Genomic DNA, 23,040 nt, shown 5'->3' on the forward strand with positions numbered 1-23,040 from the left:
TCTACACCCACGGTCGTCGGCGGCTGGCGGCGCGGTCCTTCGTATCCGCACCCGGAAACCCGAACATTTTACCGCGTGCGCGGAATCCCGAGTGAACCAAAGCGGCGACGAAAACAATACACGTTCATTAGAACTAATCACGTTACGGTATATATATATACGAGGCGGTGGTGACGGATATATGTGTGGCTTATGGTGGCGAGGTGAGTAGAAAGTGGAATCGGTGTACAGAAAAAATACCGTAAAAAGTGACAAAAAATAAAATAAACGTGTACACGTTTTCACACATTATTATATACATGTATAATGTATATATATATATATATATAATATATATTTACACATACGCGTGAGCCTGACATCCGCTTCCCTGCTCAGGTATACACAGTGCAGAGAGTATATTATATACCTACCGATATAGTCGTCGATAGGTACTACACGCTCGCGTTATACGCTCATACAATAACGTAATAATATGGACGCGCGGACGTGTAGTCGCGTTGGAAGTATTTTTCGACAAAACATCATACACGACGTCACATCGATCGCAGTGGACCGGTCTGCGGCTGTGGTTTTTGCGGTCTTCCGATGAAATTCGACCGGAAAAAAAAATCATATAAATCGTATAGGTCCACGCGTACTTTGGCCCGCGTCCGTTTCTCGAGCGATTGTTCGGCGGCTGATTGACGGCATCAGACCAAAGACATTTCACTTCTGTTTCCACGGCGTCACTCCGCATATGACGCACACGAGAAAGCCATCGCGCGGACGTCGTTCGCTGTCGTCCAATAGTAAAACTAAGCGAGTCATTGACATTTTTTACGAAAATGCATTTAATCGCCTATGAGCGCGCGAATGTAACCCAAAAATGAGTTATTAGAAGAAAGTTTCAACAGTCGTAGCGGATAAAGGCGGTAGTACGTAATAATACGACCTCTCGACTCCTTAAAACAGAGCGCATATTATAGATCATTATTTCTGCGTATAAACCCATATATTTATCCTTTTTTGAGTCAATTCGGGACGTGCTGGATATCGAAAAAGTTCCACAGCTTTTTAATAATTAGTTGTGAAAAAATTCAAAATATGTCGCGGTTAACATTTATTTTTTATTCACTGACCCATTCACGATTATAAATCATTAAGATCTCTGCCGACGATGATGAATGTGTGTACACGACAGATCCTACAAAGTCAAAGTTTCAGTATCTACTGTTGAAATATATTCGACGTGACTTAGGTGACGGTATGTATGTCGTAAACATGGCGGCGATGTTGGAAAAGAGTTAACGCGGTATCAGAAGTAAACTAAATACTATAATAATAACTTGCGCGGTAAAACTGCACTTCTGGTCAGCTTATGCGCGATGGAGTTCCTAAAGTAGGTAACGGACCGGTAGTCTTTTTACGTGCCCGGAATTGACGACTGGGGCGCATCACCTCGACTCATAAAATAATATACTGCACATATATGTGACATTTAGTTGCATTGTTATCGTCATCTTTATTATCGTTCACATAGTTGTATTGTTGTATATGTATAAACGAACGCGGGCGCCATAGACATTGACATATACATAATAATGCCGAGTAGACGTCACGCGCGTCCGACACGAAGCCAATCAGTGCAGCGAGGACTATAATAATAGCTAAAATGTTTTGGCAGTGCCTTCGTACAAATACGAATTATAATTTGTACACGCGAATACCTAAGCGTACGCACTATAACTGCACGTATCTGGGGAGGTTACGTGCCGATCACCGACCGACCTTTGTGAGACTCGCGAGCGCAGACGTTTCCGCCAGACCTACGACGTACAGTTGGGAATCGCGAAAACCGATCGGGCCTGCGTGTGTATATAATATGTTTTTGGAGAATGCGGTACAATCGTCGTCGATAATGTCGTTTTACATACCGATATATTATATAAAGTATATATTTCGAACGTATCAAGTTTAGACGATTCTGCGTAGTAGCTGGTATAATTACGTACACGCACAAGAAGACTGCTGCCCGAAGTCTGCAGCGATATAGTCGTGTATTTGAATAGGTATTCGTCTAAAAAAAAAAAAACCTACACCGAAAATCGGTTGCAATGAGGTTTTAATTGGGAATGATTTTCCTTGTTTTAAGCGATGGTCGTCGTTTTTTAGACGAAAAATTGTCTTAATCGTACTCGTTTAATGTAGGTACGATAAATGATAATATTATATAATGTACGCATCGTAAACATAAGTACGAAATAATTTAAACTGTGCAGCAGCGTTCTACTTGCTCATTAGCGATTATTGTCGACATAAAACTTTTACCGAATTTAAAAAAAATGCGTTATCAAAATATACAATAAAATTCTATTGTACGAATAGGTACTATAAAATGTAAAATATAACAAACTACGTGATATATGTATGTATAGAAACCATTGTAACTACAACCTGTAAGCAAATATTACGGAACTAATGACCTTTATGTAGCCAAAGTTGAAACTTGTTCAATAAAAAAATAAATAAAAAACTTTTACGTTTAACCAACGGATCTTTCATTCGAATCTGTTTGAGGTAAGTTTTAGCCTCGAGTGTGCTTTGAAATTCCTTGTATAGATTAATATAATAGCGTATTATTATAGAGTTTTTTATTTTATAGTAATAATAATAATAATAATAATAATAATTGCCTGTTGCGTTATGCCGTTATTACTTCGAATACAAACGATTATTCGGTTCTAGCGAATGTCTATACAACATAACGAACAACAACGCTGGTATAATATGTACCGTTTTGTATTCTAAGGTATATAAATAAAAAAGTAACCCCCCCTTTGAATCGGCTCTCGTAATTGACGCATATTTAATTTGATAACGAGGTAGGGGGACACTAATCGCCAGCGAAGAAACGATGCGCCGGTGGTGTTGTTGCACTTGACAAAAAAAGCGCGTTTTTATATACATAAGACCGTCTAATCGAATCTGTTAGAGTGTTATTATTGCATTTGAATTATATTCAAACACAATTGAGTCATTCTGTATATTATAATAATATATTGTACGATGAATACAAAACGCCTCATCCATTGTAAACACAAGTTTTGTTTATACAACAGGTTTCAGCCCCCTTTTCTCCCCCTTCCCCCCGAATTATTCGTATATTCCAAAAGAGGAGCGTAAATACAGGCCGAATCACAATTCATCTTGGTAATAAAAATATTAAACAATATTGTTTACATTGCGGCGTATGAAAATTCGTTTTAACGTCAAAGCGCCTGAAAGACAAAATGGCACGCGCATAATAATCGTTAAATTAATTTATAAATTATGTTTCTTCGTTGTGTATGATACGCTGTATTTCGTTTTTCGTTGCGTGTACATCTATATTTACCGATTTAAGTCAAGTTTTATTTTTTTTTCATAAATTATACGATCGAACAATAATATGTACAATGTGTATAGATAATAGACCTAAGTTATATAACTAACGGTCCGGATTTAAATGTAAAATGCATTATTTTTTGGGTGATCTATAACTTATAAGGCAAATATACATTCTTGCAAGTACTTAGTCCGTTATACATAACAGATACCTCAAAGATAAAACTTCTATTTCTAATTGTTCGTTGTTGTACGATTTTTAGAACCAATTTTTTTTATTTTTCTATTATTATTCTTTTTTTCATTACAAGTATAATATAATATTCACTTCAATAGTTCAACGCGTAACATACTTCGTTTTTTCTATTTTAAACGTAATCTAAATTAACTCTCTCACTCTGAGTACGTGGACATCCTAAATTCTTTGAATTTAAAACATTAATAAAACAAATGAAACAACCTTCTAATTCAAACTATACTTAATAATAATTTAGACTGGTCTTCTCTTCTAAATCATATAATCTTTAAAACAAATATGCATAGCATTAGAAAATTTATTTTAGATTCCAAATAATATACTATATGCGTCACGTTTAACTACAGTGAATATCTTGTTATTTAGTGATAACTCTGCTGTGAACTATTTAGAATTGTTTTTTTACTCCTTTTCATAAATAATTTGTTTATTCTTATAATATTATAAAAATATCACTATGTTTTTCTTTTTGATTTTTTAAAATATTATGTTAAGAACTGTTATCATGCATTTATATTTACAAGCGTTCTTTAAACAAAGTAAACAAAATTATTACACGAAGTTTTAATGTAAATTTAAAGAAATTAAAATATCATACCAAGAAATATTGTATTTTATACGACATTTTCGTTAAAAGTTTTTTTTAGGTATATTTGTCTCCCATACTGATCGTTTTAATTTATTGTAAATACGATAATGCCTTTATTTTTCTCCATCGATTATCGGTAGTGCTGCCATACAGAGACTCGGACAAATAACAATTATTCGGTCTGTTGTAGTTACATAATGACATTACATGGTATTTATTCCCCGTGTGCTGTTTATTTATTTTACTGTTTGCTAATGTACTATTGTAAATTGAGTTAATGCATAAAAAGAAGTTTTAAAATTGTTGAATATTAAATCATCGTTATCCTATATTTTACATTTGTGTATTTATAAAACAAAATATTATGTTGGTCGTTAAAATGACATCCACAGCAGTTATTTTTTAGAGCTTTTTTTTTTGATAATTTGGATCTTTGATCATAGTGTATATCGCGGTACATTTACACAATATCACATCGGCTGCGTGGTGGTATAGGTAGACGGAGACAATGACGTCGAGTCGTTATTTATTCGAATTAAGTTCGATCCGGTTATGATTGACAGTAAATTCGTAGAGTAGACCAGCTATATAAAGAACGGGTCAAACTTGGAATGGCGCGGTGTATTGCTGCAGAATATAGAGACGTATAATATAACGTAAAGACTCTAATTCAGTCTGAAACCGTATTATCGTAAAAACGTATAATTTCGTATAATAAGTATCATCGATAAATAATAAATTTAGCTCTGATTATTACGTTAACGTACCTATATATATTTATATACAGACGACGCGTCAGAAATTAACGGAGATGCATAGCATATCATACCGCATTGATAACGATTAAACGATATTATCTACCTATATATCGTGATACTAATATAATATGTGCACTATGTAAGTACACGTCGCGTACAATGTGTATCGTTAGAAAAATATTGTACGCCAGACGTCAGTACCCGATTTGCCGCGCGTTTGGGATATTTACGCTTGTTTTGGAAATCGTCGGTCACCATCGTATAATAAATACCTAAATATGTAGTATAAAATAATAATACCGTATTACCTGTAATACGTTACAATCGGCATACACTGTGATGGCGTGTACAATAATAACGTAATATTGCGCAGTAGCTATACGCGGTTTGAAAAATATCGCACCGATATAGGTACGCACGTTTCAAAGCCACATAGCCAATACCTATAACGATAACGTTCACGCCGTTAGCCGTTTCCGTTATTATTTGTACAATAAAATCCCGAAAACATCAATCGCCGGTCACTCTATAAACGCATATACCTATGCGTAACAACACGCATAATATAACGGTAGTATACATAATACATATAGGCATATACTATGAACGTACAAATATGGATAGAGGACGCTTAACGTTATCGGCTGTTCTAAATATCTTCTGCAGTATCGCAACAAAATCATTAAACTATGTATGATGAGTATTAATTGGTAAAAACAGTAAATATAGTCATTAGGTGCGCACGAAAATGGAAGGTTAGGTTACCCCTAGTAATAATAATAATAATAATAATAAGTATTGAAAATGAAGTCAACAGTTAAACACATAATATATAGCATACACTTATGTGATGAACGAATAAAGTAGTATCTACTCAGCTATTATATACTTGCAAAATCGTGACTATTACGATGTGACAAATACCACGATCGGTAGCCGATAGAATTATAGTCAATTATTTCAATCGACTGGTTATAAAGTTGCATAATCGAATAATAATATGTTTAATAGAGTTACGCGGTTTACACGAGCTTCAAAATTCGAATAATATTTTTGATATTTCCCGGCATCCAACGGTTCGTTATATCATACTCGTACCATTATGTATATGTTATCTGGCCATCTGGGACGTGTAAAACAATTTTATCACTCGGACGTCTACGTACGCGGTACGGCGTGGGCTCGTCGCAATAGCCGCGGCCGATTATACGACAATACGGCGTTTGACCGATATCGTTTGCCGCGAAGTGTGCGAAACATCGCGATTTAGTTACATATCAAGTCCGCCAGACGTCCGTCCGTCGACCACGTGCAGTCCGCGGATATCCGATTCCTATTACTACGGGGTACCTACTACATAATATACGGGCAGCTGGGGTTAGAATCGCACACAATATCCGTGTTTGCGATAGACTGCACTACGCAGCTAGAGACGAGCTTTTACGCGCAACGGCAATGCAGCAGTCAGCTGCTGTCTATATACCTGCAGCGATCGTCTAGGATATCATTCGCGCCGGTCGTCTCGAGCCCGGAAACGTCGAGGTGAAACGCGTAGAAGACGGAGAGACCGCAGCAGAGGAGAGTGACTAGTGAGCTAGTGGCAGAGTAAAAGCGACGAGAGGTCGTGCAGTATCGCACACCCTCGTCAAAGGTCCGGGCTCGTTCGCGTGTAAAACGGTAGTAAAACACACGTCGCACGCTCTCGACGCGCCGGCCATATGGCGGATTTGTCGTCGTCGTCGTCGTCGTCGTCGGCAAGTCTATCTATCGCCCGCGGCGGCCCTATCGTCATTAGAGTAAATGGACGCGCGTACAGCGGGCGCACGCACTTTACACGTGTAATAATAACGGTAATTGGTTTCCGATTAGGTCTACGTGTGCGCGTACCCGCGGTATTGAATTCGCGTGCAACGCGTACCGAAAACGAGAATTCGATTGAATTTCCGGACTGATATTTATTATCACGCGACCGGAGACTAATATCCGTACGCATACGCACGGTGAGGGGGTGGGTGGAGGGGGGGGGGGGGGGAAACCACTTGCCGTGCCGTACGATCGTACCGGAGTGTCGTGCGATCGACGCGGGCCAACTGGTATTGCGGTGTTCGAGTCTCACGCATTAATACCTATCTCCGTGCGAGGGACACGGGCAAAGACGAGAATATAATATTATTGCGGTGTTTGTATATTATTATATGAACAGCGATCGGAAACCCTCGTCCCATCACGTGATCGTGTAACGGCGACGACTATTATTATGATTTTATGATATCTGCACAGTACAATAATATATGCACGCGTATTACACGACGATGTACGATTTCCCGATGCGATCCGAGCGAGCTTGACGAGCAGCACCGACGCGTTCACGCGAGTATATTATTGTGCGCGTGAAATACAATAAAATTGCAGCACTATATCAAAACTATCGTGATTACATTCGATTTGAAAGCTCGTCGAAACGGAAAAAATTAAACCAATAAAGTGTTTAACAACAAATGGACGACTCGTATTTAGAAGAGTGGAGTGAAATTTAATTTTCCGCCCCCTCTTGTCGCCGCTATTCGTGCGGAGAAAAATATGTTTCGACTTTACATCGCTGCAGCTGCGGGCGGGGCGGTCTTGCGCGGCGGTTCGCGTTAATCTAATCCAAACAATTGAATTCGAGTCAATCGCCGCGTTTTATTGCGCGCCTCCCGTCCAACAAAATAAGGATATAATATTATTATTATTATAAGGAATTAACATTATCTACACACGACATACCCGTAGGGACTACTGCAGATTACGCCACGCATATATTATATATATATATATTTTTTTTTTTTACTGCAGTAGATTGTAATACGCTTACGTCTTGTTATATCTATAATGTAATCATTAAAACATATTTAGTAAATATCTAAGTGCAATTAAAGGCTAACAAATGAGTAAATGATAATTACTAACTGAAATACATTTCAAACATTACTTATTGATGACATTAATCCAGAAAGCGTATAGAACGCCATAACAAAGTTACCATAACTAATCACATCCAAGCTAAATTTTTTCATACTAAAAATCTGGTGTAAACATTGGACTACTAAAATTAAAAATATTAAATCTAGCCTCATAACTTTTACTTTCAAACTCATAATGTTCCACTCAATTTGAATTTTAATAAATTTTAATTCGATAACTTCTCTGAGCACAAAATACCTAAGAGGTGAAATTTTGACGAAAAATTAACCTGGGCTTGATCTCGCAACACCAAACTAAATTCTCGTATTCTTATCCTTCAGCTAAATCTTTATAAAATTAATTTGAAACGAATTCGTATGTAGTCGATAACGTCTGAGTTTGAGGGTTTAATGTTTCGCCAAAACCCCCAGTCTAATCTAAGAATGTCGTCAGTAAGTGGCTTCTTCCCTCAGATGTTCAGCAAAATAACTTAATTCGAACACCTCTTAAGCTTATATTATATAGATTGCTAAATTCAAATAATAATATCGTAATAAAGTTCATAAGTACACTATTATATTATATTTCGTAGGTATAACGATTTACTGATAAACTTTTCTTCATTCTTTTTTTTTTTTTTTTTTTTTTAATAATACCGATGATTATAATATAGTGAAAGTTCAGTGTAGTGTGCAGAAAGTGCACATATTTTCATCTTATCGTCCTCCGCGAAAATAAAACCTGCAGTAACGACTACTTTAGTGTCTTAACGGTACAATAATAATACGTATAATATACACGTAGGTACATATTGGCACATTGCATAATACGGGACCGGTATTGTTATTGTTGTTATTACTCGTTATACACCGATAGACACGCGTGTTACTGTATATCGTATACGTTTCGTGTGTTTAATACGTGTCTACAACAGTGAGTATATAATAATATACAGATAGACGTGTACTCGGTCACGTGGTCCATGTTTTCAGCACACGGCGTCGCAAAAGCTAGTCCACGGTCCAGATAACGGTCGTCCTGTAGCGTACGTTTGCGGCACTCGTAACTAACGCGCAAATCACCGCTCCAGCCATATTTTCATCCGATCGGTATTATTTTACATACTATTATCACCATTATTATTATAATGTAGAGAACGATATCGCTCGTACACACACACACACACACACACACACACATATATAAATATGTAATATGGGCGAACGAGAGCTAGTACACGAATAGTGTACCTACACATATTTCGATCAATCACGGTCGTGCGGATACCGACACACGTAGATTCCCGTGTCAGACGGCGCGAATAATATGAACGAGGGAAAAAACCGTCTAAAAACGCGCAGAAATAAATGTTTTTATGTTATTATTTTTTTTCTTCTCCTCGTGGAATGTATACAACAACGCTATAACGACGGTATAATAATATATGCGTACTGAAATACTCGAGAAACGAAATCTCATCTACCGATCAACGCGCATGTATATGAGATATAATATTATGTGGATATAGGGCGCGAGCGTATACGCATAGATCGGTCGATTTCGATACAGCGCGCGCGGACGAATGCGCTAAATGTGTTGCGAATAAAGACAATATTATATATTATAATATTATACGACCCGGTTAGACCGTCGTCGACGGCAATTGATTATTGTTGTTATTATTATTATTATTTTTATTTATTTTTTTTTTTTTTTTTAAAGAAATCAAGATCACCGGAAGGAGAAAACGCGGCGAACAATAGAGTTTTTAAAATAACAGGTATACCGCTCTGCAGCAGTGTATCAATATAAATATATATATATATATATATATATAACTAATATATTATACACAACGACGGCGATAACGATAAAAATAATAACAAAAACAACGAGCGTCAGGAGCGTCGTCGGGTGTGATGGGCGACGGTGACGACGACGACGACAACGACGACAAGAGAGATCGTTGACCGATTAGTACCAGTGGTCCGTAAACACATTTAAAATTACCGGCGTTTGGGTGCGGAACAGACACACTACACGGTTTGTAGAAACACTGAGATCTATTATTATTTATTATTATTATTATTATTATCATCATTATTGTTGCTGTTATTATATCGTCGCCGTCGTTATACATTATACACTTGACGGAGAGAGAGAGAGATGTCGAAAAATACAGTCGGACAGAGGAAGAGTGAAAGAGAGGAGAGAGAGGAATGGATACCGTGGACGCGTGAGACGATAGATCACACGGTTTCACTTGCGCACGGTATCCTCCGTCTGAGGTCGACCATACTATCTATGTATAATATTATAGTCAGAGACCGGGAGTCGGTTTTCGTCCGCGTGTCGCGACGTCTCGTTGTCATACCCAAATCGAAACACTGTATGCCCCCTCAAATTGACCCCCTTTATTCATGTCGTATTCCTGCACTTTGGCAAATCTTACAACCGCAGAACCAAGTTTACCGGTCGGCGTCGATACCGATATTATTAGTGAGTGATGATTTATACCTATCTATCACACTGCAGTCATGACGTTTTTGAACGATTCGATTCCGAGAGTTTTCTTATCGGAAAGTACTGCAATTATGTTTCAATATACCAACAACGGCTACACACGCACAGCTATTGCAAAGCACGAGGATAGTTTTTCAGCGTTGGTTTCATAATATTACGGAAAACCGTTGTGGCCCACTCTGTATAGTGTATATATATATATATATATATATAATAATATATACGTCAACGCATTTTGACGTGTTATCGACGAGTACATCACAATTTTCAATGTTAAATAATTTATTTGTTTAGCCAAAGTTATTATATCAATGTACATAGAAAATTATTTTCATAACGAGAGCACAAATATTACATTTATAAGCACTAAGTAGAATTTGGTATAATATTATAATGTATAGGTACATACTATAGGTCGAGGTTAATAAGAATTTATTGGATATTGGTTATACGTTCATAACATCGTCATTATTATTTACTGTTCGGGTGTCAATAATTCTATATGTACATATAAGTTATAACAATCGGCAGTTATTGTGATGAAGTATCTACCTACGACGAGTGAGACGGAAATATCTGACAAACTTAAAATACTTATGAGCTAAAAAAATGATTTCATATTATATAATTTCTGACTTACACTCTTTTACGATTGAATAGGAAAAAATCAAAGAATAAGTATTTTTTAAATGTTTCTATATTTTCTTGAAGAGTTTTTTTTTTTTTTTAATCCATTAGTGTAAAGGTTGCCTATATATTTAAGTATATATATATATAATTAATATTCCGTGCGGTAGACATAAATTCGTGACGAATAATCGATGCCCTACACCGTATATTGTGACGTTCGATTATTTACTTATTATTATCCCATCGCGGGTGTATGTTTTATTAATTTATTATTACCAATCACAAGACTTTGAACGTGTGAGTCGCGGGACAGGTTCAAGGTGACGTTATTAATTTCGTGCTTTAGGGTGGAAATGTGACTAGGCGACGAGTTGCAATTTGTATAATATTGTAGGGTCTACGCTGCCGCCACCACAACGACCACCACCATTACCACCATCATTACCACCGGATATAACACAGTACACACCGACAGACATGCTATAACATGCATGATAATAGGTGCCTAATATTCAGCCATATCTTGATTATAATATATTATATAAGTTAGACTTTATAATATGGTAAATTGAAAAAGACGTGCTTTATAAGACGCGAGAGCGTCAGACTGAAACTTTGAGTTTCATTTGATAGGTATAATATATTTTATAATGTTTAAACGTGCTGATCAGTGGCGGATTTAAGGCCCTTAAAAATACCAAATCTCAGATAAACCACTGATGCGTGCTAGTATTTCCTATATTATTTTATATTTTAACCGTGAATGGATCGTAATACTGCATTTTGTTTAAAATTTTAGAGAGATACATGTATGAAAACGACGTGTGACCACTGCAGTAAAAAAATGTATTTATGTTTTAAATTATAATTTATCGACTGTAGATCAAATAGTCATATTGTCAGAGAAAAATCTAATTTTCATATCACATAAAATTATATGATTTGTGATTTCAGATATTTCATAATAATTATTAACGCAACACATATTACAAGACATAACAATACTGTATAATTAATTTTATTATTATCACTATAGTTAGAATTGATTTGTAAAAAAAAGATTCCGGCAACAAAATAATAGTATTGTCTTAAATAATATCCGTTATAACATATATCTGCACCTTTATATTAAATAAAATTGTCGTTCTCACGTATTTGTTGAGACTTACATTACATAATCTAGAGCCAACCATAATTTAATTACTCGTTTGAGTTGCATAATGCACACATGCGCGTGTTTTTGATATGTATTAAAACTTGGTCGTGCGATGAAATAGTGGTTTAACTGTTATAAATGAAAACGCAGAGGGATTTCCACGCTAAAAAAAAAGAACATCAATTATCATCTTTTTCAACACTTTGCACGAAAGCCAGCAGACTGTACAGTTTCCATCATCCCTCATCCACGACTTGTTATATATCTTCTAGATTAAGCTCGAACCCGTGAACTAGAAATAATTATAGAACCCTGCAGAGCATAGACAAAATTTAAAATTATCAAAAGAAAACAGCTGAAGAGAGTTGGTATTTAAATTTAATCACACTTTTATTGGCCGTACCACCCATGCCGGTCGCCAATCACCGTCAGTCATGCACACGATATCGCGTATGCGGAAACAACAGAGGAGACAACGGATTTCGGTGAAATATTCAAATACTTAGGCATTAAAAAAATATATCAAACACTTAAAAAAAAAAAAGCATGACCTATACACGTACCTGCGTACATACACGCCGCAGTACGGTGGGATGTACGACGTACGTACTACGTTTTCGGTGTTTTTGCGAGTTCTATACATTATATTATTATTATTATTATTATTGTAAGGCTTATACACGCGCTATTATTGTATATAATAAAAAAGCGTGTTGCGCGTGTCGCATGAAAACGGTATTAATGAGAAAACAGAGCGCGTCCATTACGCGACGGCGTTATAGTCTGCATTGGATATTATAATTTTTTGTTTTTATCGCGTCACCGCCGCGGGTCGAACCGTCGGCGAGGCGTAGATGTATATATAAATAGATACGTGCACGTCGGCCGGCAGCCCGTCGCAGCATCCCCGGCGACCATCATTTATATTCATTAAGTATTTTCCCGAGCAATAATTTCCGTGGCAACGGCGTGAATATCGTAATAATATATGCGTATATAATAATAATAATAATATTATTATAATCGCGAACGGCGACGAGCTGCGGAGGTGGTCTGCGCCACCGCGGCGGGACCACCGAACGGAAAGTGCAGGAAAAAATAAACAAATAATTATGCCTAAACCTCTGACGCGTACTTTTAATAATAATAATAATAATATTTTATTATATCGCGTTTAACGCGCGCGCGTAGGAGGCGAAGACTTAGCGGACCAGCTGGTCACGATGACGGACTGCACGACGACCGGAAATATACGCACACGAAATGTGACGACGTTTGCACGACGCGCACGCTGTATAATATACGCGCGCGTTATTTTCGTAAAAAGACGTCTATGGCGATTAGAGAGAGGGAGAGAGAGAGAGATAAATTAAAAGGAACTTGCAGGACATGTTCGCCTGTTCGCCGTCCTACGATGCGTTGCCCCAGCGCACACCGAGTCGTACTCGCATATAGCGCGCGCGCGCGCGCTCGTGTGTATGTGTGTTTTTTAGTATTCTTTTCTTTTTTTCTTTTTTTTTTTTTTTTTTTATTCCCCCGAGCCGGAGGACAATAGCTCCGTAATAGCTTTCCGGCGAAATTTCTCGCGGGGTGCACCGGCGCGCTCACATACGAATTGCTCTGTGTGTGCGCGTGCATACCGTGTACACGGCATAATATTATATATAAGCGTGTGTGATATATAAAATCGGAAAAGAGGCGAAAAAATAAAATAAAATAGTACTCGCGGCCATGTGCATATATATATATCGTACGATGAAAACCCGTGTTTATATCTTATATATATATATATATATATCAATATGTGTGCTGGTGTGAGTGTGAAGAAACGCACCTAATCCTATTCTTAACGTTTCTCAACGATTTTCAACGCTTCTTGCCGGCTCCGACACTCTCTGGGATTCGTCGTGGGGCTTACACACGCACGTTTCATTTCATACACACACACACACACACATACACATAGTAGGCATATATATATATTTTGTTTCTCTCGTCATTTTCCGTGTCGATATGTTTTAATGGATTTTTTTTTTTTTTTTCATCTCGTTAGTCCGCCCGCCCGCACCGACCGATCCGTCGTCGTCTCGGCCACTGTCCGTCAGAGCTTCACGCCCGGCTCCTCCGCAGGTACACGTATATAATATTATATACATACACGTCGTACACGTTACCCCGCCATACACGACGGTATTAGATATTTGTATTTTCATCCCGAGAGCATCATCATTTTCCGCGCCGTGTATATCCGTGTCGGATCCGACTGTTCCGCCGTGTATTCGTTTTTCGTGTCTGCATCGGACACATATGTGTATACTGCATGCGGTATATTATATAGTATATTATATACATATAGGTATAATACATACGTACACTGTATAGGTATATTTATTGGTATCCGTATAACGGCGATAATGCGTTGTGATGTGTCCGTGTCCACGCGTGCGTGCGCGTATCCAGTGCTGTGTGATGGGTTTTTTTTTTTAAAAAAATATTATACACGGCACACACACACACACACACACATATATATATATATATCGTTATTGTTGACAACTACGTTTCGGGACGCGCGCACGACTTCCAGACGCCACGAATTGCCGGACCGACGCGCGGCATATACCACACCTATACTCGCATACATCTGATTATGTCGTGTGATAAATATATATTATTATATTATATATTATTATTATTTTATTATTATGGCCGCGATCGAGAGTATTTGGATTTCAGGAATTTTCAGCGATCGACGGACGATAGTATAGTAGCAATAATGATATAATATAATAATAATATCGTAGTGGCCATTTATGGCGCCGTGGTGCTGCTGCGGCGGCGACAGCAGTGATCCGCCAAACGCGTGTTGTTATTATTAATGCACATAATACACGTAGTTAGATACTATCGTCGAACAGACAATGATATCATTACAATATCCGTTCGGCGAAACCGTTAATTCCGCCAGAAACGCGCGGTTATACGACGGGAAACCACCGCGGTGTACGAACGCACTACATATAAATTACGTGCTATATCAATACATACGTAATAATGTAATAATAATTATAACATAATAATATATACGCGTGTATAACCGTCATCCCCGCGATATCACAGCGACGGTTCCGGTGACGGCGGCACCGTCGGCGCGCGAGCGTGTACCCTTCCGCGGGGGCCGTTCGTTTAGGGTATAATAATAATTATTATTGTACATATATTGTTATTATTATCGTCGCATAAGCGCACACGAACCGGCGTCGTCTCGATCGTATGTGCAGTCGACCAAGGCGATAACGATGACAAAATTACAATAATATACCGTTTAGTCGTGCGATCGCGATTCGTAATAATTATTATTACTCTAATAATATCATACGATTTCATCGCGAAACGTATACCTATGCGTATTGTTAATATTACCCACATCGCTCCGCGGTCGAACGGAGATTATTGGCGGCGATTAGGTCAGGTCAGGGGTTCGGCTGCAATCGTCGGCGGAACGCGATGCGCGGATTACGGTGGACGGCATCATAATAATATAGGTACGCGTGGAGGTACGCGTGGAGGTATACGATGAGAATGTGGTGTGGGCGGCATTATACCCATTTTAGGTATATATATATATATCATATACCGTATACGTATGCAACCGGATCGTTACGATTTTTGGGCGAACAAGCGGTGATATAGTTCATATGTATATAGTATATATACCTACATTTAGACGTTTGCGGGCCGAGCGCGGACCGAGGTGTGGTATATTTTGTACACACATGTACAATATATACTCAACTCGGCAATCACAACACGATAAACACAAAGGGGAGCGTTTCGAACCGATAATATGTGTACGTGTGTGCGTATAAACACACTGCAAAGTTATGGCCCGCAGAGTTAACCCTTCCATGTCGTCGTACTCGAGTAAGCGAATCGCCGGGTACCTATATAGTATATAATAGATATAGATATATATATATATATATATTGTAATCGTACGTGTATGATATGCACGAGTACTACAAGTGTTGTATACGTTCGCGCTCAGACTATGGACAAACACTGATGATATGCCTAATACAGGTAAGTACGTGCTTTAAAAAAGCACGCGGTTTTTAATTAATTTCCGTCACCGGACAGGTAAAGGGTGTATGCGTGATTAGACACTAATTTCTGGACTTTCCGAACGCAAACACCGCTCGCACCCCGCATACGACGGCGACGTCTACACCCTGCAGGTACTTGACGCGCGCGTCCGTGTAAGTATGTTTACAACGTACGCACTATACTATAATAATATACAATCATATATATAGTCCACGCGATGTGTATATATATTAAAAAAAAAATGTATTATATAATATTTACACCTTCGAACGTCATTATTTCGGCGGTATGCGCGCGCACGATCGCTGCCGCCGACTGTTGCGATGAAATAATGGTAACCGCGAAGCTTTTCTACGTCATGAATAATTAATATAATATATATTTATATTATAAATAATATGCTGTACAGCTGAACCCGCGTCGTTTAATTTTCGGTTTCGACCGATGGTTGCCCACACCACATCGTCGTTATCAGAACGACGACACATACATACGTCAATACGCTTATACGGAATATCACGGATCCCCGGCCCAGACCGTGAATCCGCTTTCGACCCAGTCGCACGACACTGCAGACGACTGACGCGTCCTATCCCCATCCATCGATTTTACGTACGCATAACAATATATTATTATCATATTTTCGTTCCGACGTTCTCGCGTAAGAGAAAAGAAAAAATATCCGTCGAGCGCCGGGGCAGGGATATATACCGCGCGCTTTCGCGGTCGTAACACGTACTATATGTTATTACATCTATAACAGGTACGCGCGTTTCTCCATTCGGGTCGACTTCGATTTAATTATCTATTCCGTTCGGTTAGCGTCCGTACAGCGAGAGAGACATGTAGGCACACACACACACGTTATAATTTATATATTATATGCGTATACCCATTACACATTATATACGATTTTATCGTAGGCATATTCGGTTTTGGCGGATGGAGGTGCGAGCGGCGGCCGTTGTGGGCGGGAGAGTGGTTATGAGGCCTCCGCCCGTTGATATATAGGTATATACCTGTATATACCTATATACGCGTACAACACGTATCTAAGCGATAGTCGTATATAGCTTTTAACGCGTACGCGGTTCACACATGTGCGTGTGGTTGTGTACGATTGTGTGTATATGTGTGTACAAGGCGAGTGTGTATATAGCAACCGTATCGCATATATATATATATATATTTCTGTGTGAGTGTGTGCGCATTATATAAAACACACGACGAAAAAGCCATTAATCACGAGGTACCACTACCCAGCTGGCTCGGGCCCATGAATGCCGCCGCCGCCGTCGCGCTAAGTAAGTTTTTGTACTTTTGAGAAATAAACAAAACGTGACGGCGGTGGAAGTAGTGGTGGAGGCGGTGATGGCGGTGACGGTGGCGGCGGCGGCGGCGGTGGTGGTGGAGGTGGTCTGACAAATGATGGGTGCTCGCGCGCGCACGTCGTACTTTCCCGAATGTATACGGTTTTTTATTTTTCATATATTTTTTTTTATCCTCAACTCGTTTTGATGGACGATTACGCCCGCCGCACGGAGGTGGCACACCACGACGGGGCGGTGTGTGCGCGCCGTCAGGTCGCCCGTACGAATTTCACACAGGTACCTACCTACCTATATATATATATATATGTATACATAGAAAGTGTGGAGCGGTGTGACGACGAGGAAAAGGTGGAGGACGCGGTGACAAGGCGATAGTACGAGAGTATTATACACACACACACGCAATTACATACGTGCGCAGCCAGTTTAGAACGCGTATTTTATGTATATATATATATATATATGATATTCGTACATGTGCCAGTGTGCGTGTGTGTAGGACGCGCGGGAAACGAGCGCGACCGGAACAAAGTGAGTCACGGTGCAGCACACGACCCGTACCGAATCGCTAATCACACATTCAACCCCGTGCTTTGGACGACTTTGTACGCGGCGACGGCGGTGGTAGTAGTGGTGCTGGTGGTGGTGGTGGTGGTGAAGGTAGTGGCAAAGAAAAAGGCGTCGTGGTCGCGCGAGCTTGGATTTACGCGGGTGAAACAAACGCGCGTAACGCGTGTACCTGCCCGCGTATGCAGTTTAGATTTAATTCCGGTTGGACGGTCCAAAAACCGCTGTTGTTACAACAACACCTGCGCGTCAACGGCAGGCCGGTTATTTTTGACCCCGCTGAACAGGTCAGCTCATCTGTTTGGCGAACCTTGGCGTACGACACGTCCCGATACATGATTTGTAAAGTTCGATTTCACGATACAATCATCGTCGTTATTCCGCCACGGGGTCCGCATCCTCCTCGACCTGCACTGTTCCGGTTGTGCGTTTCGAATGCCCGACGATTTCGGCGTGACCTGTAACGATGTGGTCGCGGGGTCGTAAAACCTGTCAGCTATCTCATGTACTCCCGGAAAATGTGCATATTGATATACCTACCGTTACGGTGACATTCTATAGGATTACTGGACAGTATATAAGCACTAGGCATATACATAAGTTGTCACTTCCCGGAAACGTCGGAAGGGTCCCCCGTGGATTTTTTTATATTTCCAAATGACCGGTGTTTTTTTTTTTTTGTATTAGAGTATTATATTCGTGCACCGCAGCAAGAATATAACGATATACATATTTTGTAGTGGTTGATTAATCATTTTTTTTATTTTCACGTGTTTTTTTTTTTATTTGTTGAATAGCAACCATATATAATATATCCGTGGACCATATGCAAAACTTGTTACATTTTACCATGACTCAAACCGATATTGCTGATCTACGCCTCAGAACATATAGGCTACAGAATACGGCAGGCAAAACTGAAAGAAATATAACTTTTTTTTTAATTATAATCCGTAGATATCTAATGTTTATGTAATCATTTAATATTTACAAATTATTTAAAAAATATTATCACGGACCGTATAGCTCAATTGAATACACGATTTAATTCATATAATTTAAACCATTCGTTTTGATTTAATGTCATTTTGCAGAAACGTTTCAATGGGTTAACGTTGTTGGTCATTCACGGAAAAGAGGCTATATTGTTCCCGAAGAATTTTTTTAATGCCATGTCTCGAAATCAATAAAGTATACCGATATAAATGCATATAGGGATAAAATACACGTTTGTCTTAAAACATAATACATAGCAAAAATGATATATCTGATTGAGATTTAATGAATATAATATACGATTATACGATTGTTATTGTAGTGGGAGACAAGTATTTATGCTCGCGTATAGAAGTGTAAACTGCAGCCATTACGTATAGCCAGATCTGAGAATTTAAATTAATCAAAAACGTTTTCGAATGAGATGATTAATAATTACGGACATCCCCAAAGTGTCCCTGTTTGACCAGGTCTGCGGAACAGCTAAGTAGATACGTCTGTATTACGGCCACTATTATTTATTTGGATCAACGGCGGTAGTTATTCATCACAGTTATAAAATGGACATGTTAAAAAAAAAATAAATTTAATAATTTGGGTTTAAACTTTAAACATGTTATTATTGATGTACTTAAGTATGTACGGGCGTTACGGACACACGGAGAACATATGACTGGCGAGCTGTGTCGACTGAAGAAGATAATATTATAAAACGTTCGCAGCTCTATAAAGGCCATCACTCGCGTCGAGATTAGGTACACATACGTATTTTCAACATTTTCAGATATGAATTATACAATTCCCGAATGTGATATCGTGTAATAATATTGCGAAGTGAGCCGATTTCGTGGTCTGTGGTGGATTCGTGCGGAACGCGCCGGGTCAGTCACGCGATCACGGCGACGCGGCGGAAGAGGCTGCTAAAAAACTCGACCGCGACCGAATTCGCTCGGACCGGTGCTCTGCAACACACGCGTCGTTGTTTCGTGTGCGAATAATTATTTAAAAAATAATTATCGTTATGGCCGGAAACAATTCGAGGCGGCCCATCATGGTCGCGTACACGCCGCGCGAATTGGATCGCGTCGATTGATGTTGTACTGGGAATAGCTATTGAAATATTCGTACTCAAAATAATGACAATAATTGCTGTGATTTCCTCTGTCCCGTCGTTTTTAGTCGGTTGTTTATCGATGGGTGCAAAATTCGCGAGTAAAACAATGATTTCCGAATGGTTGATTATAATAATCGGATGCAGCGGCGGTTCGAAGAGAGTGCACAGGTACCCATTGTTTTCGAGTTGTTCGATTCGCGACAAAACGTAATACCTATTCTAAATATTTACCTAAAAATTATTTACAGACAGCTCTAAGTTTAAACGGAAACTACTGACAAGATGGTTGTATAATATTTGTCTCTTTCGGCGAATCCAACAATCGTTGGATTTTCGAATACAATTATCCATAGCGGTCCATAATCAAGCTCCACCAATTAGATACCTATGTTTATTACCTACATATTTACCTGTATTGTGGCATGAAATGTTTCGTGTATTTTGTGTGATTAATATTATATATAAATTATATATATACGATATTATAGTGACGTTTTCAGGTATTCACAAACGAGGGCGGAGGGAGTTAAATGGTGCGTGTAGATGAATATATTATAATACGCGTGTTAAAAAACATTTTCGTGTATTAATATAGAGATCACTGATCGCTGATCGCTGTGCGCTGTGCAATGATCCAACCCCAATAAAGTATGAACAATATACACCTTAAAGCTGATAAGACCATTACGGTGACTGGTTGTATGAGGTATAAAAATTTGTAAAAAAAAATTAAAAACCATTATATTATACTCGATATCCGTTGAAATAAAAAAAAATAACGGTTCGAAACTCTGCGATTAAGAAATGCGATAACATTTGAAGCTTATGCAAGCCGTGGTCCATGTGAAAAATTAGTGATTCGAGCAAAAAAAACTTGACGCCGCCCACGCACAGCTTGGCGATATTTTTCAAGCATTATACAAACGTATACTGATAAAAAGAAGAAAAAAAAATACAAAAATACAATACGCCGACGTTTCAAAACCAATTCAATCCGCCCAGACACGATCGACGATCGGCGACAAGTAGCTGGTTCATAACGCAAAAACTTCAAAGCTATCGGTTTACATCCCATTGATGTTACTTATTCTTAATCGTTGCGGTGTGCGTATTACGCCCCCGCACGCCAATTCAGAATTCTGTATTAAATACCGACGAGCAAGACAATAAGTTTTGCAAAAACAATTTTTACCTAAACTTACCCGCTTCACAAAATGTAGACGCCTCGAATGTATATTTATTTACGAAACAGTATAGTTATTCAAAACGACTGTTTTTTAAGCTATGCGTATAATATTATTATTATTATTGTACGTTCAAAGTAGGTAATAGCTGGTATTATTAAATAATAATTCGGTTTTCGTGACCGTTTTAAAAAATAAATAGTTGTTTTATGTCGCTACTTACTCCATTTTTATGCAACTCAGTTAAAGAAACTGTTTATTATTCATTTTTATATTTTTGAATTTTCATGAGTAATCTTCATGAATAGATTTAGACTAAAAAAATTTTTTTTTATTATATTGCTAAAAAACTAATTAAGATGCGAAATTATATTTTTTTTTTAAATAGAAAATTAATGTGATACATTTTTTCGACTACAATAATTGCTACCGTTGTAAACTAATTTTAATATTTTCGTCTTTATTACAAAAAACAGTTTTGTTGGCTTTTAACGTACGCTTAACGATCTCGAAGTTGTTACATTATGATTATGGTTAATAAATTAGTAATTATCAAACAAAACATTTAATAATGTACATTTTTTTTCTTTTGAGTACTGAATTGTTTATGTATTCGTTACATATTTTCACTTTTTTTCATTGAATATTATGATACCTATTTTATTGTGCATACAATCCGTGCACTATAGTTGTATTGTTTCATAACTTATTGAATTTAAAACAAATTAACAACAGAAAAAACCTTTTATAACTTTATTATAAGTATTTAAGTGTTTTCAAAATTAATATATAATACATAATATACCTATGCTTTATCACTTCATATTATTTTGTATTATTTATTAAAGACCAATAACTGTTATTCGTTTAATATTACCATAGTGTTTTTAGGTCTGTTCGGAAATAAACCACGAAAATATAATATATATTGTTATAATACGGCATTTGATTATTTTTTTTTTTTTATTTTATTTTTTTTACACAAATTATATTATTCACGTAGCTGGTTAACCGGTAAATAGGTGCGATTGGATTTCGTTTCTTAATGATATTTTTACCCCGCTGCGGGGATTATTATATTATACTGTGTATATATAATACGCTCAACGTCGAGTACAAAACGATCAAAGCAGAATTGGACGAAAATGCTCATTGTGAGTTCTATAATAATTGAATACCTACACAACAATATTTTATTATTTTTCTCCCGCGTTGATCGATTCGTTATATTATATCTATGTTCACCACAGCTTTATACGACACGTATTTAACTATATATTATAGTCTAGAATTTCGTGGTGCAATATATTCTTTGGCGGTATAGTCCCATAGTCGGTGAAATATCGATAATATTCATTTTAATTTTAATGCCATGCACTATATTATATTTATTAACACGAAATCAGGTTAATAGGTATAATGTCTTGTGGAAACTAACCATTATTGCTATTATTATTTACTATTGAACTAGTGATCCGTTATCCAGTTGATCATCGTAAAAATATGTGCTAAAAAGCATT

This window comes from Melanaphis sacchari, unplaced genomic scaffold, assembly GCF_002803265.2.
Source record: "Melanaphis sacchari strain LSU unplaced genomic scaffold, SCAv2.0 Contig25_pilon_pilon, whole genome shotgun sequence".
NCBI lineage: Eukaryota > Metazoa > Arthropoda > Insecta > Hemiptera > Aphididae > Melanaphis > Melanaphis sacchari.